General features: G+C 47.3%; 1 protein-coding gene across 1 annotated transcript in view; it reads right to left on the bottom strand.

Annotated features, from left to right (window-relative positions):
* NXN (nucleoredoxin) overlaps nt 1–17,974 on the bottom strand; it is a 54,137-nt gene that overhangs the window by 35,308 nt on the left and 855 nt on the right. The window lies entirely within an intron of this gene.

Here is a 17,974-nt window from a genome sequence, read left to right as displayed (position 1 = left end):
CTGCATTAAGAAAATATTACAGTTGCCAAGCCCTGAAAAGCTAGGATGTGCTGGAAATAAGTTTTCTCTGTAGCTTTAATCTGGTCCACTTGCGTAGGGTCTTTACAGCATGGCCACATACCACGTGTGCATACAGCCCTGACGCAGTTAGCACCGAGAATAGAAGATGCTCAACAAGTGGGGAATTATTCAGTTTTGGTTTTTGACTGGTTGTTCATGCGCGACACTCAGCCCTCTTCACTTCACACTTTTCATGTGCTGCTCCAATGCAAAAATGAAGGCGTCTTGCCACTGCAGACTGGGATACTTCTCAAACGATCATGGATTTATTTTCATAAAATCCTAGAGAACTATGTTCACAACACCTCCAGTTTATAGCCGAAGAAAAGAGGTACAGAGAAGCTCTGGGCATCCAGTTCCAGAATCAGCCTACAGCTCCCTTTTTAAAAAATAAATAGCACCGAGCGGCATTTTAAATGTTTGACGTACAACTTCCCATGAGATCATTTGCAGCAGGAGCACTCAGCACTTCTGCAACTCAACCCTCAGCCTGGGGACCCAGGAAATCAAGTCCCTTGTGCATGAAAAGCAATTTACCCGGCGCCATACACGAGCCCTGCGGCAGAAGCAGAACAGGAATCCTGTCTCCTTAACCATCACTTCACCCTTGCTATTTTTCCATTACTTGCCTTACTCCCTTCCCTCCAAATCCTGCACCATGCAGGGCAGACGTCCTACACATGCAACCCCATCCTTCACTGGGCCGCCTCGACTGCCCTCCCTGAGCAGCGAGGGCAGGGGTGCCATGGAAAAAAACCATATGCGATCCCATAATTAGAAACTGCATCGTAATGCATACAGGGGGCTGAATTAAGGTTGCAGAGGAATACTGTAAATTGGATGCACATTTCTTGTTCCATTTTACTGCCTTTTTTTTTTCCCTCCCCCTTATTTGGCTTTGGCTGCACTTCAGATTAAGCTCCTAATAAGGGCTGGAGTTGGACGAGATTTTTCAGCCCATCAGATTCCAGCCTTCTAAGCCATTGAAATAAGATTCAAGCTGAACTTGAATTTTCAATAGTTTGGCCTAAAGGCAAGGGTGTTAACAACAGACCTGCCAACACCTTCTCTATGAGAAATGTCTGAAAACATGTCTGCACATCAAATACTGCTCAGGCTCTGGTAGACAAAAGCCACAAAGCTAACATCTCAAATCCACCGCTAACTTGCTCGGCCGGTTCTCCTGTCAGTAAAGCTAATACATTTTCTCTGAAAATCCAGCAAACCTCTATATTCTCTCTAGGAAAGCGGGGTTTCCCCTAACAACCCTAAAACCTGCTGTAGTTTCATTACGACAAGGCAAGGCAGGGGATAAGGAGAGGTCAGGTAAATCAGGTGGGCATACAGAAAGCAGAGACACACCAGTTCACCCAACACAGTCTACTTAAAATGATACACATCACCAAGATTAAAGATATCACACTGACATACATAGAGGAGCAATAAGAAAATGGTCTGTCCTGTAGCCAGCTCCTCTTACAAGCAACAGAAAGCTACGCTTGGGCTTTCTTTTCCTTCCTGAACACATTTATCTTTTTTTTTTTTTCTTTTTAGTCCCTAACTACCTATTTTTTTAATCTATACACTAAGATTCTGTGAAAGAGTTAGCCCAAACCCTAAAAGCAAGGAAGATACCATAAAGCTGGAGCACATCCCCAGTGCCAGAGGAAGCAGACTGTGCCCTGAGCAGAGGGCATGGCCGTGGGAAGGAGGAGGGTGGGTTTCCTCTCCCATCTAGTTCCCCTTGGCAACTGCATCCCGTGTTGTGGTACCCAGCAGAGCACAACAGCCAGCAAAGGCAGGACCTGCTGTGGGCTCCAGCCTGGGCAGACCCCAAACCACCCCAATTTTGAAGCTGCCCTTGCCCCAGGAATTTTTTTAGTTAAAACCTCTGACTTCAGCAGTCTTTACTAAAATAAAAATGTCACATTACCAAGCTCTCAGAAGTCCTTAGACCACTCCTGCCTAAATGTACAAACCTAAAGCACATCACGCAGCTGAGCCTTTCACCTTCAGATTGCTGCATTGGTGGAGGAGCGCTGTAAACCAGACCTCTGCCGGTACCCTGAAAAGACTTTGGTTTGCATTTTTTTAAGTGTTGAAGTGTATTTTCTTGAGGACACAAATGCTTCAGCTTCCCTGCCACTAAAAACTTTTCTAAGTCACATTTCTAGCATGGTGGGTCTGAAGAGTAGCCATGGCCATCTACTCTTGCCAGTGCTGAAAGCATCAGGGCAGTGCAGGGAAGGCACTCCCCTCCCTCTGATAACAAATAATAGAGAAAAGAACGATGGTTTCTTGAACTGCATCCAAGGGAAAGTAACTGGGCTAGAGTGCCTGGCAGGGCATCAACAGCAATGGAAATTTCATCTTTCAAAGAAAAGAAATAGGACTGAAGAAGGGAGGGGGGAGATCCTGCAGGAGCTGAAATGCTACTAATCCCATGGATTGTTTCACAAACTTCTGCTTCTCTCCAATGAAATTTTATCCTTCGCAGAAAAATCACCTGGCTCCAACCTCTTTTGGTAAGTGAAGCGTAAACAGAATGAAAAAGAGCTCATATCTGAGCAGAAATCGAGCTCAGATGGGCTGTGACAGGCAGGAGAGCAGAGGGACGGCAGCCAGACTACTGGGATTTTGCTCTTTTCTTCGGACAGCCGCTGAGGGATCATTGAATCCACCAAGCAAAAAATGGTTCTTCCAACACAACAGGCGAGCGCTGGCCAAGCCAGCGCAGGGCCCTCTGCTCATTGCCGAGGGGAAGGAGAGCACGGGGAGAAGAGCATGGTGATTCCTGCAAAAAGATCTGGACTTGATTAAACTTATTTTCTTTAGTAACATTTAGTTAAGCAAGAGGGGAAAAACCCTGCAGTGTTCTTCAGCGGCTCTTAACAGGGAAGCTGGAGTGAGACTGTTCATTCACCCCATTAGCTGAACAACAGGCTCTGTGCTGCAGCAGGCGCTGCTCCCATCAATATCCATTTCTCTGTTGGTACGTGCTTTCACCAGTGGAAACAAGAAACACTGTAAGTAAATGGTAGTTCCCAACTCTGAAATCAGAAGGTGTCTGGCCACTCTGTGTCAGTGTGATGTACCCTCCAGGGGAATTACACACTGGTTCATATAGCTTGAAGTTCTGAATAAAGCAAATGCTGTTAGTAATGGTGGAGAAAAACAAAACAAAATTGCAAGAAAAGTGATTGCCCAAGCTCAGGTGAGGCAGGGGTTTTCCTCTTCTAACTCTGTGGCACAGTGTCTAATTTACTCAGCTACAGAATGAGTTTCATTTCTTTTTACAAGGTTCACATTCTCAGCATCCCTCTTGCAAAGAGCCCACTGCACCAACAGCCCACGTGTCACCATTGGGCTCTGTCTGGTCTTCAACTACTGCGAGGCTGATGATAATTATTTAACAAGTGGAGGAAAACAGCAGTCTCACCGGCTGCAGAGGTTCGGAGCAAACACCCACATGGATGATGATACACCTACACACACACCGATGCCTCTTCAGTGCTGGCATGTGCTCTTGCACAAGGTTGGTTTATCCTCAGGGCCAGCAAATGCCATATGAGAAGCACACACAGAACAGCAAAGGCAAGACACAATCTGTAACAGTGCTAATTGCTGGAGTAATTAAAAAGTAAAAGACCAAACTAAATAGAAGTCTGAGCATCAGCAAAGAACCACCTTTCTTCCTGGGGGCCACCTCTCACAAATGACCTTCCCCACCAAGAGCCACCCATGCTGAGCCACCTCCATAGGCCTGGACAGCCGCTTGAGCAGATAACAAAAAAATGTCAGGAATTTTTCTTTTCAATAGATTTGACCTTATTTTCTCTTCAGTGTGGCAGGATGAAAAGACATTTCTATTGGGCAATTGAGTTTTCCCCACAACAGACAGAAGCTGGCATGTTCTAAACGTTTGGTATTTCAATACCAATTAGGTAAAATAGTAATTGTTACACCTAAGAGTTTCTCAGCTCCCTAGGAGGAAACACTTCATACATACAAAGATTTTCCTAGCTTTACCACTGCATACATAAGACGTGGATTAAGGGATGAATCACAACTTCAAATTCTTCACTACTAAGAAGCCTGGCAATCAACACTGCCACGTTCTGGCAAAGAAACCCTAAAGATCCCTGATCTTCACCCGTGATGTCACCTGCAAACAGCTACGTGATTTATGTCCCGTGGGGCACTCCTGTCCTGCAACTCCTTTGCTGCAGGGGGTGCTGGGGCAAGGAGGGACCTGCCTGCGCCTGGCAAGTCTCTGCCACAAAAGCAGCTGGGTAACAGGATTTGTTCTGGATAATCCCTGCCCGGCTCTCAGGAGGAAGCAGCCGGAGGTGCACTCATCCAGAGATGTCAGCCACCACAGGTAACCAGCTCTTATACAACTTATTCTCCCCCAGCCACATGCCAGGTGTAAATCATGTCTCCAGTTTCAAGAAACTTCCTGAGAAGAAAAGGCAGCATGGTGAAGACAGAAAGCAGGCGCATAGGCTCTGTGCACTGACATCAGGGCGATGGGCATCCCTGTAACTGGGCAGGCAGATTCCCAACCTCAAGCTTTCAGCATGTTTTAAAGCCAATTTAACCTGCTGATCCAACCTAGTCAGTCAGTTTGGGAGAGCAACCGAATCCAAGTGACAAACTTCTAACCCTTTGCTTTGGTCCTCTCTCCTCTGAGCAGGCTAGCACATACCAGTTGCATGAGCTTGGCCCGAATAAATGCTTTTGCGTAAAGGAGGTGAAGTTCTCAAATCTCAGCATGAAGGCCAGTAGCACACCTTGATGTCGCTTGGACAGACCTCCAGCTGCTGCTTAGAAGAGATGGGCAACTGTGTCAGCCGCAGGGAAGTCAAGCATGGCCAGGGCTCCTGCCAAGCCACCGGGCAGAAGCACCCACAAGGACAAAACTAAGGACCAGCCGCTGGCAGGGAAGAGCCCTGCAAGCTTGCAGCCACACAAAGTGCATCACCTCACGTAGGGCACAGCCATGGAGAAGGTCTCCGCTTGCCTTCCCCTTCAAGATCCCGAACCTCTGTGACCACAAGGCAGGAGGCATCTCCGCCAGCCTGGCCTGTCACTGCCTGTGAGGCACCCACCCTCTTCCCACGGTGCAAGGGGGACGTTTCCTTAGATAACCAGCTGTAGGGCAAGGACCATCTCTTTCTTGTGCAGTTGTCTGAACAGGGCCCAGCACAACAGACCCTGAGCCGCCAGCGGGGCTCTAAGCTCTGCCTGGGGTTATTATTTTAATAATTAGAGGGATGGCCACAGACAGAGGTAGTATTTGGTGGCCTCTTAACCTAGAGAGTTACTGGGTTTTATGCAGACGACTCCACTTTTTCAGCTGTGAAGACTGCAGCAAATCCTCATGGAGATGAACATTAAAAAGAGGACGCTGGATGTGGCCCAACACAGGGCAGACGCTCAGCCAGCTCAAGCCAAAAAGCAACGTAAAACATGCAGGGCTCACAGGGCGTTTCATTTTTAAAACGGAGTAAAATCTGGAACCTTCCTGCGATTCAAAGCCAGGCTGTCTGGAGCAAAGTGACTTTCCAGGCAAGGCACTGCTCCCTGCTCTAGCCTGGTCCTTGTGCCTCTCTCCATCTATCCATCTGTCCCTCCCCATCCCTCTGCCTGCTCTTCTCACACTCTGTCCCTCTGCGAGAGGGCTCTTCCCAACCTCAAAGGCTCTCCCGAACCTACCACATCACCATCTTTCCACCTCAAGAGCCACTGGCCCCACACAGCCGGCAGGGATGTGCCCGCAGGGAAAGGCAGGGACAGCCATCTACCCTTCTGCTTCACAACGTGGCAATTAACTGGCTTGAAAACTGCCTCTCTAGGCAAAAACCCGTCCTGGGAGCGACCAGGGCAGCAGACATGTACTTTGTGCACCACCTAAGAGATAAACACCTTCTGCCAAGTGGGGCCCTGGATGCTCCTGTCACATACAATAATTAAACTGTCAGTCGGAGACACAGTGAATTAACGCAGACGGAGGTGGATAAAGGAATAAAATCGTTCCACTTGAATCCCCACAGCTAAACAAAACCTAAACCAGGTCAGATCTAATGATGAAAAAAAGTGAAAGACTTATAAAGATTCAAGAAATCTCATTTAACAGTCGGCTTCCCAGCATTTGCCGGGAAAGCAGAAAACCAAACAGAGCGCACTCAAGCGCACAACGAGCCAGGATCAGGCTCACAAGAGGACAGAAAGGCACAAAGGGCATCGCTGTACCGGCAGGCAGGAGCATGCACATAGAGCGCTCCTTTCTTGACCATCAAGAAAGCATTGCAATGGAGGTGGCCTGCGGGTCTTTGAAGACAAGGGGGAGGCAAAACTGCTGGTACAGCAGCTCACAGCTTTTTCCATTCTTTTAAAAAAAAGACAGGAACCAAAGCTGTGCCATACGTTAGCACTTAACTAGTCCCTGCCCTCAGTTTCCCACCATCTGTACTACTCTCTGAAACTCCACTACTCATTTAATTTATTGCTGTGTGTCTCCACCAAAATCAAAGACCTAAATATCAGTAATCTTGGTGGGAGGCATCCAGCTGCTACGATCCATTGTAGGGATAAAATGTATTTGTGCAAACTTGCATTGAGAAAGCTGGGCAGCAAATCCTCCTATGAAAAACTTCTCATGCTTTCAGATTAGCCGATCAAGCTGCAGGCATTAAGACCTTTCCCCTTCTCTATCTGTGAAATCCAGCACTTGGGACACAAAAATGGGTCTTTTCTAACCCTGGAACGAACCGATTTTGGAAGCACACGGCACGACGGCAGCAGCAGCGGGGGGCAATGGCTGCGGCTGATGTGGCAGCGGACAGGGAAGCAGAGCACAACCAGGGGCTCAAATTCATGTGCGGCATGGGGCTGGTGAGATGGGGCTGGGGTGCTGGGACCGGGAAATCGCGGCCATGTCGGCTGCAGAGCCCTGCTCTGGTCACTCATCCAGTCCCAGACCCCTCTCACCTCAGCTTCCCTGCCCATTAGACAAAGACAGCAGGACTTCCCTAATGCATGCAGCTATTTTCAAAGCTCCCGAGCACAGAGATTACAAGGAAGAGCTCATTATAAGCAGCCTGTAAGGCAACAGCGATACGACCTCTGTCTATAGCCACAAACCTGAATTAAAAAGGGAGCACCCTAAAAAATAAGCTTGTAGAGTCATCAACCTCTCAGAAGGAAATAAGCGTAGCTCCCTGCCCTCTTAAAACACCAGTATCAGTTGATGAAAGAAGTGCATTCCCGCAAGCTAAACACCCAGGCGGTACTTGCAAGGCAGGATTTGTAGCCTGGTGCCCTTCGATTTGCTCTGAGAGTGACAGAACAGTAGTCAGAAAAACTAGGGAGGCAGGGGGGAGAACATCTCTAATGCCCTGGTGACCTGTCTGACGCCAAAATCCCATCAGACCCAAGCACGTGCACAATGACCGTAGCGCTGCTGTCGCCCAGACCCTGGGCTGTATTTGAAGGGACAAACGGGGGGGCTGGGGGCCCCATGGGCCCCAATGGCTCCTGGACTCACTTGCTTCTCGGGCTGAAACAGTCACACAAAGGAAGTTTCATCTGCTTCACAGCTCCGACAGCAAACCGGTAAATTGTCGTCTTCCCACGCCATCACACAGCTTGCTTCATCTGAAACGTGTTTTACCCTTGGTGTCTTCCTCCCGGCTCAGTTCAAGTTGCCTTATTCCTGCACACAACAGCAGCACTCAAGCAAAGAGAGGACAAACCAGGACCCATGGCACATCCTGGACCCCCAGCAAGGGCCAGGCAAGTGGATGCTGAACTGCAAACCCAACAGCACAGCGCACAACCAAAACCCCATGCAAACCTCCAGCCCAGCATGCAACCTTTTAACTAGCAGCGAGCAGGAGGGGATGCAGCTGAGATCCCTGGCAACACTAGTAAAATCACTGTGCTTCTTTTTTTGGGAGAGGCAGAATAATCCTTTTGAACTATCAAAGTGGGGAAGAACCGACATCTGTTCAGATTCAACTGCTTGGGTCTCACTGTTTTAGCTCCAACTCTTTTCCGACGGGTGGGAAAGGTCTCTAGCTTTTATTCAAAGGCATTGGCCTTATACAGGGCCTTTCAGCAGAGGATTGCAGAGCACCTTACAGACATTTAATTAAAACTTACAGCTCACCCTGGTGAGGGAGGGATTATAAACAGACCCCCGTCTCAAACAGCAGCTCACCAGCACAAGCATCTCTTTCTCCCGTACGACCGAGGCGTTCAGCTCAGTTGCAAGAGCACAGCAGTCCCAGCCTCACCAAGCTACTAAATACGTCCCAAACAGCATGGAGCCTCTGAAGAGACGTCGGAGCAGAGGGGAGAGACCAGGAGCGCACTCCAACAGGACAGGATGGGCGGTCAGGGGCTCCTCTCCACCAACCGAGCCACAGCAAGGAGATGGGTTCAGCTTGTGCCAGACACAAAACCATGGTTTGTTACCCCTCTGCAATTTCAATACTATGCATTTCCAAAGCATGGCATTACTGGAGACCAGTTCATCCACCTAACAGCCCTGGAAGGTCGATAAAATGGAAAACCACATTTGTTTTTTTCTCCCCTGCTTACCTATGGGGCGAGAGCTTTGCTGGTTGAATTAAATCTATTTAAACGAAAGTACATTCAGACATCTGCCTTTGCAGAGTGTCAGCTGCGAGAAATGAGCTAACATCCAGATGCAGTGGCATGTCAGGATTAGCCCAGGCTGGGGCAGGAATGCTTCCATGTATGGAAAAATATTGGAGCAGTGAAACCATAAGCTTGGAGCAAAGCAAAGTGAGAGGCCCTGTCAATGAAGTTGCGGGCTCAGGTTTAGAGGATTTAGCAGCTCAGATCCGCCATAAGATCCTCAGCACATATTACAATAAATTTCACACTTTTTCCAAAAGGGACTCCCACAGCAATGCTGCGAGTTGCGAGGGTGAGATCCTACACCCGTCTGTTTGCTCTGGAAGCGGGGCTCAGACCATTGGGTACCATTAACGCTCCTCATGCTGGGCACGGGCTCGGGCGTTGATGGAGAGGTTCTGGCGAGTACAAGGCTGCCGCTCGCACTCGCTTGCCCGCCCATCCCGCGGCGGCTGCCTTCTGCACAGCAGGATTTATAAAAGCCAACTCGGAGCTGGCATGCGGGATGAAGCAGTGGTAGTTCAAAAGAAAACGCTTGCCTGAATCAGCGCGGCTGGGGAGTTGGCGTGCGCTTCTGCCAACACCACGGCAAGGGCAGCGACTGCCGAGGCACGGGGCAAGAGCCGGGGCAGTATTCTCTTCAACCGACCCGGCACAAATCAAGAGGGCTCATTTGTCAGCGTCCTGAGTTAACACTAATGAAGTAATGGCTATGACTTCATCTCTCCAGTGGGAATCTCTTGGGAACGAGGGAGAACTAGAATTTCTCTCTCCGGCTCACTCACGCAGTTGCAATTCGTTTCAGTTGCCTTCTACTCTCTTCTGCAAACATTACCTAATTCTCACCCAGATTCTTAAATCCTTGCACTGAAACATAAAACAATGCTCCCTTCTCAGCTGTCAAAGCCCAGCCTCGCAGAGATCCCTCCCAGCGGGATCTGACCCCTTGCGCCGGCTGCCACCTCCTCCCTGGGGGCCAGCCACTCTGGGCCCCCACTCGCATCTGAGGATGTCACCAGCTATTTTTTTATGCCTCAGATGTGAAATAAAAATCTGGTAACTCTTGGCAAATTCACTTTAAATCAGCACCTTTGCACCTTTTCTCCATTAAAATATTTTAAAGTCAGGTTAGATTTAGCCACAGTTGCAGACACAGACAAAATGTTGTCGGAGGACCCTGGAGTTTCTCTCCTTGGCTGGGCAGGACAGCTTCAACTGCTGCAGATCTTTGTGGGTGTAAAATACACACAGCAACCTCTCACACCACCCTGCTGCTAAAGCACTTTGCTTGAACAGGCTGTCAAGCCTTGGCCCCGGCAGCACCAGGTAGCCCCACTGCCTTCCTCATTACAAGCCTTTGGCTTCCAGGTTTGCTCTGCCCTGGGTTTGCTTCCCTGTGACCGCACTGAAGACGCTCTCCCTCCCATGCACCATTCCTGGGCTCGGCAGTTGCGATGGCACCTATCATTTGAAGCACATCCTCTATGGAGCAGATTCCCTCCAGCATTTAGGCTCTGTGCCCAGCACTCACCTCCCTGCTCGGGCAGGGAGCCAGCACCCCTGCGCTCCTCTGTGCCTCATCGTGGGCTCCCATCACTTTGTTTTGAGGCCAGAGGGGCTTGCTGGGCTCCAGGCAGGGGGCTGATCAGATTGCAAAAGCTCAGCTAATGCCCTGACGCAACTGAAGCAGTCAGTCACTCGCACCAAAGACCACAGATTCTTTACATATTAATTGTTGGTTGCAATTGTTCGCGGTGTTGAAAGACAGACGTGAGAGTATGCAGAAACCATTCCTGCATCTTTTTAGTTCCACCCTTCCATTAACTGTGTGTACTCTAAGCCAAATCAATAAGACACTACATTTTCTTTGGAAAACTGAGATGATGAAAATGCTATCAGCTATCATACAAGACGCTCATGTTGTAATCTGAAATACTTGCATAATTTACCTTCCCACGAGAGAATTTAATATGTCTATTTGCTTACTTGTCAACTCATCCTGCTCCCAGTTTCTCCACTGGCCATGTCTTGTCTTTACAACCTACAGATTTAACTCTAATTGTGTTTTGTCGCCTACAGAGCATCAGCAGAGAAGCATCGGTTCCAGCCAGCACAGAGGAAGCTGCCCTGCAGATGTATGTCAAGGCAGTGCCAGGGAAAAGCCCCCTCGTCAGCTGAACACCCCCCGGCCCCAAGCCTGGGCTCCTACCCTGGGAACAGAGGGGAATTAATGTGCACAAAGGCCAAGTCGTAATGAATCCAAGCACCCTCTCCAAGTTGGCATTACTCCCCCCTTTTCTAATTGTTATTATCTGGAGATGGCATGAGCACAAAGTGATCAGTGTAGAAAAATGTTTCAAATCTATTGTGCATTACACTGTGAAGTGCCATGGAACCAGTTTAGAGAATGCACACAGCTATAAAGTCGTGATTATTCAGTATTCAATCCAGCCTTAAAGCTCAGGAGTCAGCTTGTTATTTGCTGAAAGCAGGGGGCCTGAAATTATCCATGAATAGTTCAAAGCTGCAGTTAATTCAACATCTCCACTTTCAAAAGCATAAAAATCACAGATTCCTGGAGTGTGTAAGCTTTTTAAAAATGACAAACTACTAACTGTCAAATCAAAGCAGCAAACAGAAATCCACATGGCTGATAAGACAAATAGTTGCATTTTAAAGAGTAATTAAATATCACTTTGGAATATTTTGCTTGGAACTTGTTTCCCCTGATAAAAAATGGGGAGGGAAAGGAGGAGGAGGAAGCAATCCACGCACACCAGCGAGCTTCTCACCAAGCAAATGCTCAGGCCAATGCTACTCAAACTTGTTTTCTTGAATTCAGAGTTCAGCCCACTGTATCGCAGCCTCCCGTACCCTCTCAGTTTCCCTATATCCCTACATTTCACATCAAAACACTAGCAGTAAGGAACAGACGATCACTGTGTTGAAGAGGGTGTGTGAGGCTGGGGCAAGAATCCTCCTGGTCTGATCACCAAGAAGTGCAATATCTTCTGATTTGGCTTAGATTAAAACCATACCCCAACTTCCATGCTGGGAGCGTTGCTGAAAAAAACAGGAATGCAAAACAGAGAGCTCTACCCAGATGCAATTCAGGAGACGTGAAACCCTATCCCAGCCGCATGAGCTAACCCTACCATACGCTGCTTTGAAACATTAAAAGTATGTCCATGAGAAAGGAACAAAAAACTCCAACTTCAAAACCCCCTGGACTCTCTCAAAACCTGTATCTGCTAACAATGAACTCACAATGAATTTCACACAAACTTTCTCAGTACTAAGAAATCCCTATAGGCAATGGTACAGAAGGATCATTTTGAGCATTAAACAAGGAGACAGCTTACTGCATTTCAAACTAAAATGTTATCAAACCACTTGAAGAAGCCACCATCCAAAGGCAATGCAAACCTGATATCAGTTTTTGGGACAGGACTTGCAGAGCGCAGTTCAAGACCCAACCGTGTGTGATCAGCAAAAGCTCCTACTGCTTCTCCCCACCATGGAGCCAGAAGGATTTGATAATGAAAAGATGTCCAAGGATTTTCAGAGCAGGCCCTCAAACATGGGCAATTACCGACTGAAGGATGCAATAAACAACACAGCAGATGATACACCAGCAAGACATTTAAAATACTAATTCTCCCCCAGGGAAAGCACTCGGGCAGGCCATGGTTTGGATATATGGGGAAATCCAACCTCCAAGGACACCAGCGATGTTCTTGCAACTACTGCAGGACCAGGACACAGCACCCAGACTTGCCACCTGCTGACAGCAGTGAACGCTTACAGGGATATCACTGAAGGATTAGGGTCTTGGCATGAGAGACAACTGCTAATTGTACGGAGGGCCACTGCTATGCTGTATAAAATGTACTCAGAAATAATTTGGAAAAGTGGCATCAACAACAACAAGAATTAGAGAATGTTTTGGTTTCAATGTCATCCGCATGATGGGGAAATACTGAATAGCTTATTCCTCAGTTATAATTGAAGTTCACTGTTGTAATTCTCAAAAATCACACAGAAAAACACTCCATTGTTTTGCACTTTCATTTGTAAAACTGTTACATGTTCAGCTCCTAAAAGAATGCATTTTTGGAGAAGAACTGTGCACGGATTACTTTAAAAAGTAAAGTTCCTCTGCTTAGTTCTGCAACCTGAGAGTAACAAATGAAATTGTCAACCATGCATTTTTAAATGAACGTTTTCATTTCAACATCTGGATTAAGATGCCACAATGAAAAACTGCACGCAGGCTTCTCTCTGCTCCTTTCATACATCTCCCATTCTTATGTTTCAGAACCAGTGAGTTTCAAAGCAAACAAAGAATCAGTCGATGCTGCTAATGCCTTGCTTCTTACTCAATAGCCTTATGTCATGAAAAGACCATATTTTTCAAATCTACATCTCCATGAGCCAAAGATTTCACATACATTCCCACCCCAGAAATACAAAGTCAGGAATACAGCTGAAAGTGATTACCTAGATATTTTTATATGATGAAACTCAAAAGCTGCTTCAAGTGATTTACAAAATTTTCTGTTAGACAAATCCCACATCTGTGCTGACCACTTGCCTCCCAGATCTCAGCAGATGGCTATTTCAAACAGAAAAGTTACGAGTCCCTGAAAATCAGGGTGTATCATAAATTGTAATCAAGGGTTTGAGGTTTCCCCTCCCCCCCAAAAAATTGCGTACAGTCTAATTTAATGACATTTCTACCTCCTCCCCACCATTTCTTGCACAAACTCCACCTACAAAACTAGTACCCGGTGTCTTCTTAGGAGAGGATCCCACAGTAGACAATCTCTTTAAGCAGAGAGAAAGAAAATGTCCTTTTATTGGGGGGGGAGATGGGGCACGGGGGGACAACAGGAACAGAGAACATAATTTAATTTAAAAAAAAAAACAAAACAACGAGTGGGTATTTGTTGTAAAAGACTTCACAGAGATATCTGCAAACAAGCAAGAGTTTTGTCACATTTTACCCATCAATTTTAAGACCACTGTTTTATTTGCAGTGCTGAGGAAGACATACTCCCAGCACAGAAGGGGTGTTCTTCTGTCTGTGTCCAACTCGGATCACCTACCATAGTAGTAAAGTCATTAAAACAACAAGATCCAAAACTACGAACTTGCTCCTTCCCCCCTCCTTAGGGCGAGACAGAACAGATGTCTTCTTCACACGCGGAGAAAGATCACGTGCCTCTGCCACACAATTCAGCAAAAGAGACATCTCATGTGAACATGGGAGAAAATACATAGAGCAGGGTACACAAATCAACTGTCAAGATAAAGGAAAACCACTTTGTCCCAACCGAAGGGTATTTACCAGTGTGAGCAAAGACAGATCCTCAAACTGTTTTCAGGTACTTGACTGAATAATCACAGCAACATAATCAACATGTTTCACATTTATTTAAAACGAGTGCAGAAGTATTTCAGCTCCCGTGCAAACAGGTTTTCCTTCCCAAGAAGAATCTGGGCAACACTCAAGCAGATGCATAAATAGAGCGGAAAGCAAACACAAAACAAGAGGCAAAGCACAGACCCTACACCACTGCAGCGCTGCGTGGATGCACCAAGTAAGCGTAATTAGAAAAGTCAAGATTAAAAGAATGAGGAAGACGATTGGGCCAAATAAGCAACAAGTGAAAACAAAAGCAAAGGCAAATAAACAACAGAAAAGATAAACTGCTTCTCTCCCAGGACAAGCTTGCAGCCTTTTCTCCTCCGGCACCCTGACCCTCCTTTCTCCCACACCTACATGGACCCATGTCAGAGGACCTACTGGAGGGATATTGTGGCCAATTTACTTTTTTTTTTCAGCAGAAATGACCAAGATGTCCCACAGCAATGCAGCACAGCAGGACAGCATGCTCCTGCTCTCCTCCAAAAGCCTACGTGCTGAAAGCCCTCAAAGAGCACCCAAATTCACCCGAAGCATAGGTGGACTCTGCAGCACAGATGGTCCAGAGCTCACCAGGAGAATTCTGGGATTCTCCCGGCGGCGGGGAGGGTGCTGCCCTTTCGCGGGCGCCAGAGGACATCAGGGCATGTAGACAGATGGGGGCTGTTTACATTACCGAGGTTCTCGGTAGCAATCAGGAATTAAAGCTGTTATTAAATCAACCTTCCAGAACTTGAGCAGATGTTCGTGCAAACAGATAACAACAGGGTGATGTTAAACCAAAACCCTAAATGAAACAAAGACAAGGAGCAACATCTCTCCCCCATGTTCTGCTCAGCAATGCCAGGCATTATCAGAAGACAAATCAATTATCAACAGCTACGTATAGCTACCCAAATCAGGGGCTGAACAGCTTAATTGAGGGACGTGTATCACGAGTTAAAGGCCTCCAATCTCATTTGGCACGTTACGGTTTTGTTCTTGAAAAAAAAAAAAAAACAAAACAATAAATCGGCTGGCTGTGGCTCAGACGGAGGCATAATGCCATCCTCCTCATTAATCAAAGGCTTTCCCCACATCCAGATGTTTGCTGACTTGTACTGCTTTCTTTTATTACTGGTTTGGAGACAGAAATTGCTGTATGCTAAAGTTACTCAAATTCAACTGGTTGTTGCAAGATGCACAGGCTGTTATGTGCTTGGTAACTGCACCCCGGCATTATTGAGTTACCGAGGCATTCAATGAAGAGTGGCTGTTTTCTTTGACAACTTGTACTACTTTCACCAGAACCATGAGAGTAAAACGCTATTTTACTTTTAGGACTGTGGGAATTTTACTGCAAGCCCAGAAAGTAGCCCGGTTTTTATGACCGATCAACATTTGATGCCCAGGGTTTGGAGAAAGGAGAAATGTAAAAAGACGCAGAGTACACCAGAGAAAGACAATGCACGCACTGATAAATGTCTCAGCAGGAAACCAGGACTGTTAATAGCCGTATTATTCAATAATTCTGAGCAACAAAAGTGATGCTACAGCCAATACGGGATATGAAGCAATCTCTTCCCAAAGCTTTCACGACCTCAGTAGATAAAGTAACCAACCCACACTGGGAAGCGTTGGCTGGAAGGGACCTCTGGAGGTCTTTGAGCCCCACAGTCACCAGCATGAGACCCTGCCGGGCACAGCTTTGCCCAGCCAGGCCCCAAAACCTCCAAGGATGGGGGGGTCCACAGCCTCCGGGCTGAGGCTGAGAGCTCAGAGACGGAGTTCAGCTCCCTCCCTGATGTTCCCATGTCTCTCTCTCTATTATCCCTACTCTGTATCTATAAGATCCCTTTCTTCCCATAAATCTATATAATTCTCTATGGGTTGTCTCACATAGGGTTTAGGAGTAGCCTTTAGTGCAAAGGAACCATAACTCAAAAGGACTGCCTATGTTTCCCTAATGCTTTTGTTTTTAAACAAATTAAGCCTGTGAGGTACTGAACATATGCTAGACATCCCCAGCTCTTGCTGGCATGTTTCTGAAAAACAGAAAGTTTGTGCTTTTCTGGAGAGTCAGGTCATTAACCTGACTATTTAAAAATCAGCCTATTATACAAGGAAACTTCTAACTGCCTGAACTACAGGTTATAAATCTCCTGTTTAGAAATCTGATATCCTGACATAATTGCCCTTATAACTTACAAATAGGCTCTCTGTTATCCATAGATTAAGCTTCCTCCAAAGCCACATCACATCTGCTTAGTTTTGAAAATATACAGCACGAGCTTCAATTACTTTACACTCCGCACAAAAATAATCCTGAATTTAACTCAGGGCTTCTTGGAATAAGAGTTTAAGACCCCATAATCTTTCTATTTCATGTTTTCTTGCAATCTAATAGATGGAAGCATTGGCCGACATGTAAAATTAATGCCACCTTCCACTTCTACGATTTCCCAACAATTTAACTACATTGCAGTGGAATTTTTAAAGCAGATATGGCAAGCAAAAGTCCCACCACCTAAACAATCTGAAATATTCTGTAGGGAAATGGCCAGCTACTAATTGGAACCACAGTCTTTTCACATCCCTGTAGGAAGAGGGTTTGGTTTTAAAGAAACCGGAATTAACTGCAATTTCTCTGAAGGATGAAGCTTCTGTCGCAGCTCCCCTTGTTAATGAAACCGATCTCAGATCCCGACCCGTGACCACTCATGCAAGCTCCCAGATAGAAGTGTCTGGACTTCAAAGGGGCAAACTGGGGGCCTCCAACAGCATCATCCCAGTGCATGGCATAACACACCTGAGAGCTTTTGCAGAACTGGGGGCTTAGTGACAAAAACCTGCAGCAAATGAGGAAAAAAGCCAAATCCATGTTTCAAACCAGCTATGCCTCTTCTCAGCGGAGGGGACATCACACAGCGCAGCCAGACGACAGCCGACTTTTCCTTAAACGACTCCTTCGCCTAACGAACAGCGCGAAGTGCCGGCAGAGGAGTTTTCAGAGACCCATTCAGGAAGAAGCCGTCCCTCTCATCCCAACACAGCCTCACAGAGCCCAAACATGGGGGATGCCCGAGGGGCTCAGCCGCCCCCCGGCGCCACAGATACCGGCGTTACCCCAATCCCCGCTGAAGCCGGGAACGCGCCTCGCTGAGAGCCGAGCCAACACCCGCCCGCTGCTTTCAGACCGGCGGCCGTAATCACTCGCCGGAAAGATGTTTAGAAATGGCACTGTGGGGCACCATCTTTTTAATTCTTACTCAATAGCTTCCAGAGATTAGATTTGTAAAGAGGGGTTGTTTTGTTTTTTTTAAACTACCAACGTTGCGAGCTTGTTGGGATCTGGAAGCCCAGCCTTTGCCTTCCTGTCCCTCACAGCCTTCCCTGTCTGGGTCTTACAGAGTGCTTTTTGTCTGTTATCCGTCTTTCAGATTAAACTCTTCGGATGAGGGGCTGTAACTAGTAGAGTATCGAACACACCAGCTGCTAAATGAGACGAATAACGAACACCATCTCACAAACTCGCCCGGCAGCTTTGCCAGCATTTCCCAGACGAGCCAGGCTCCAACTCGCTCCTCAACCACCAAATGCCCTCCCACGGCTGGTGGGGGCCGTGGCCCCTTTCTGTGCCCAAACCCACGCAAGAAAAGCCCACGAGGACGCTATCCACGGCCCGCACCGAGGCCTGCTTTCCTCAGGCTGAGCCGTGGCCGCCCGACCGGAGCCGTGGTCCCGGGTTTCGCCTCAAAGGAGCGACTTCTCTCACACGCCTCGCCTGACGGCCCCGCTCCTCTGAGGGACCCCTCGAGGCCAGCGGGTGCCGTCCAACCG

This window comes from Haliaeetus leucocephalus, unplaced genomic scaffold, assembly GCF_000737465.1.
Source record: "Haliaeetus leucocephalus isolate CR32 unplaced genomic scaffold, Haliaeetus_leucocephalus-4.0 Scaffold395, whole genome shotgun sequence".
NCBI lineage: Eukaryota > Metazoa > Chordata > Aves > Accipitriformes > Accipitridae > Haliaeetus > Haliaeetus leucocephalus.
Note: the sequence above shows the minus strand (reverse complement) of the source record. Positions and strands in the feature narration are given on the sequence as shown.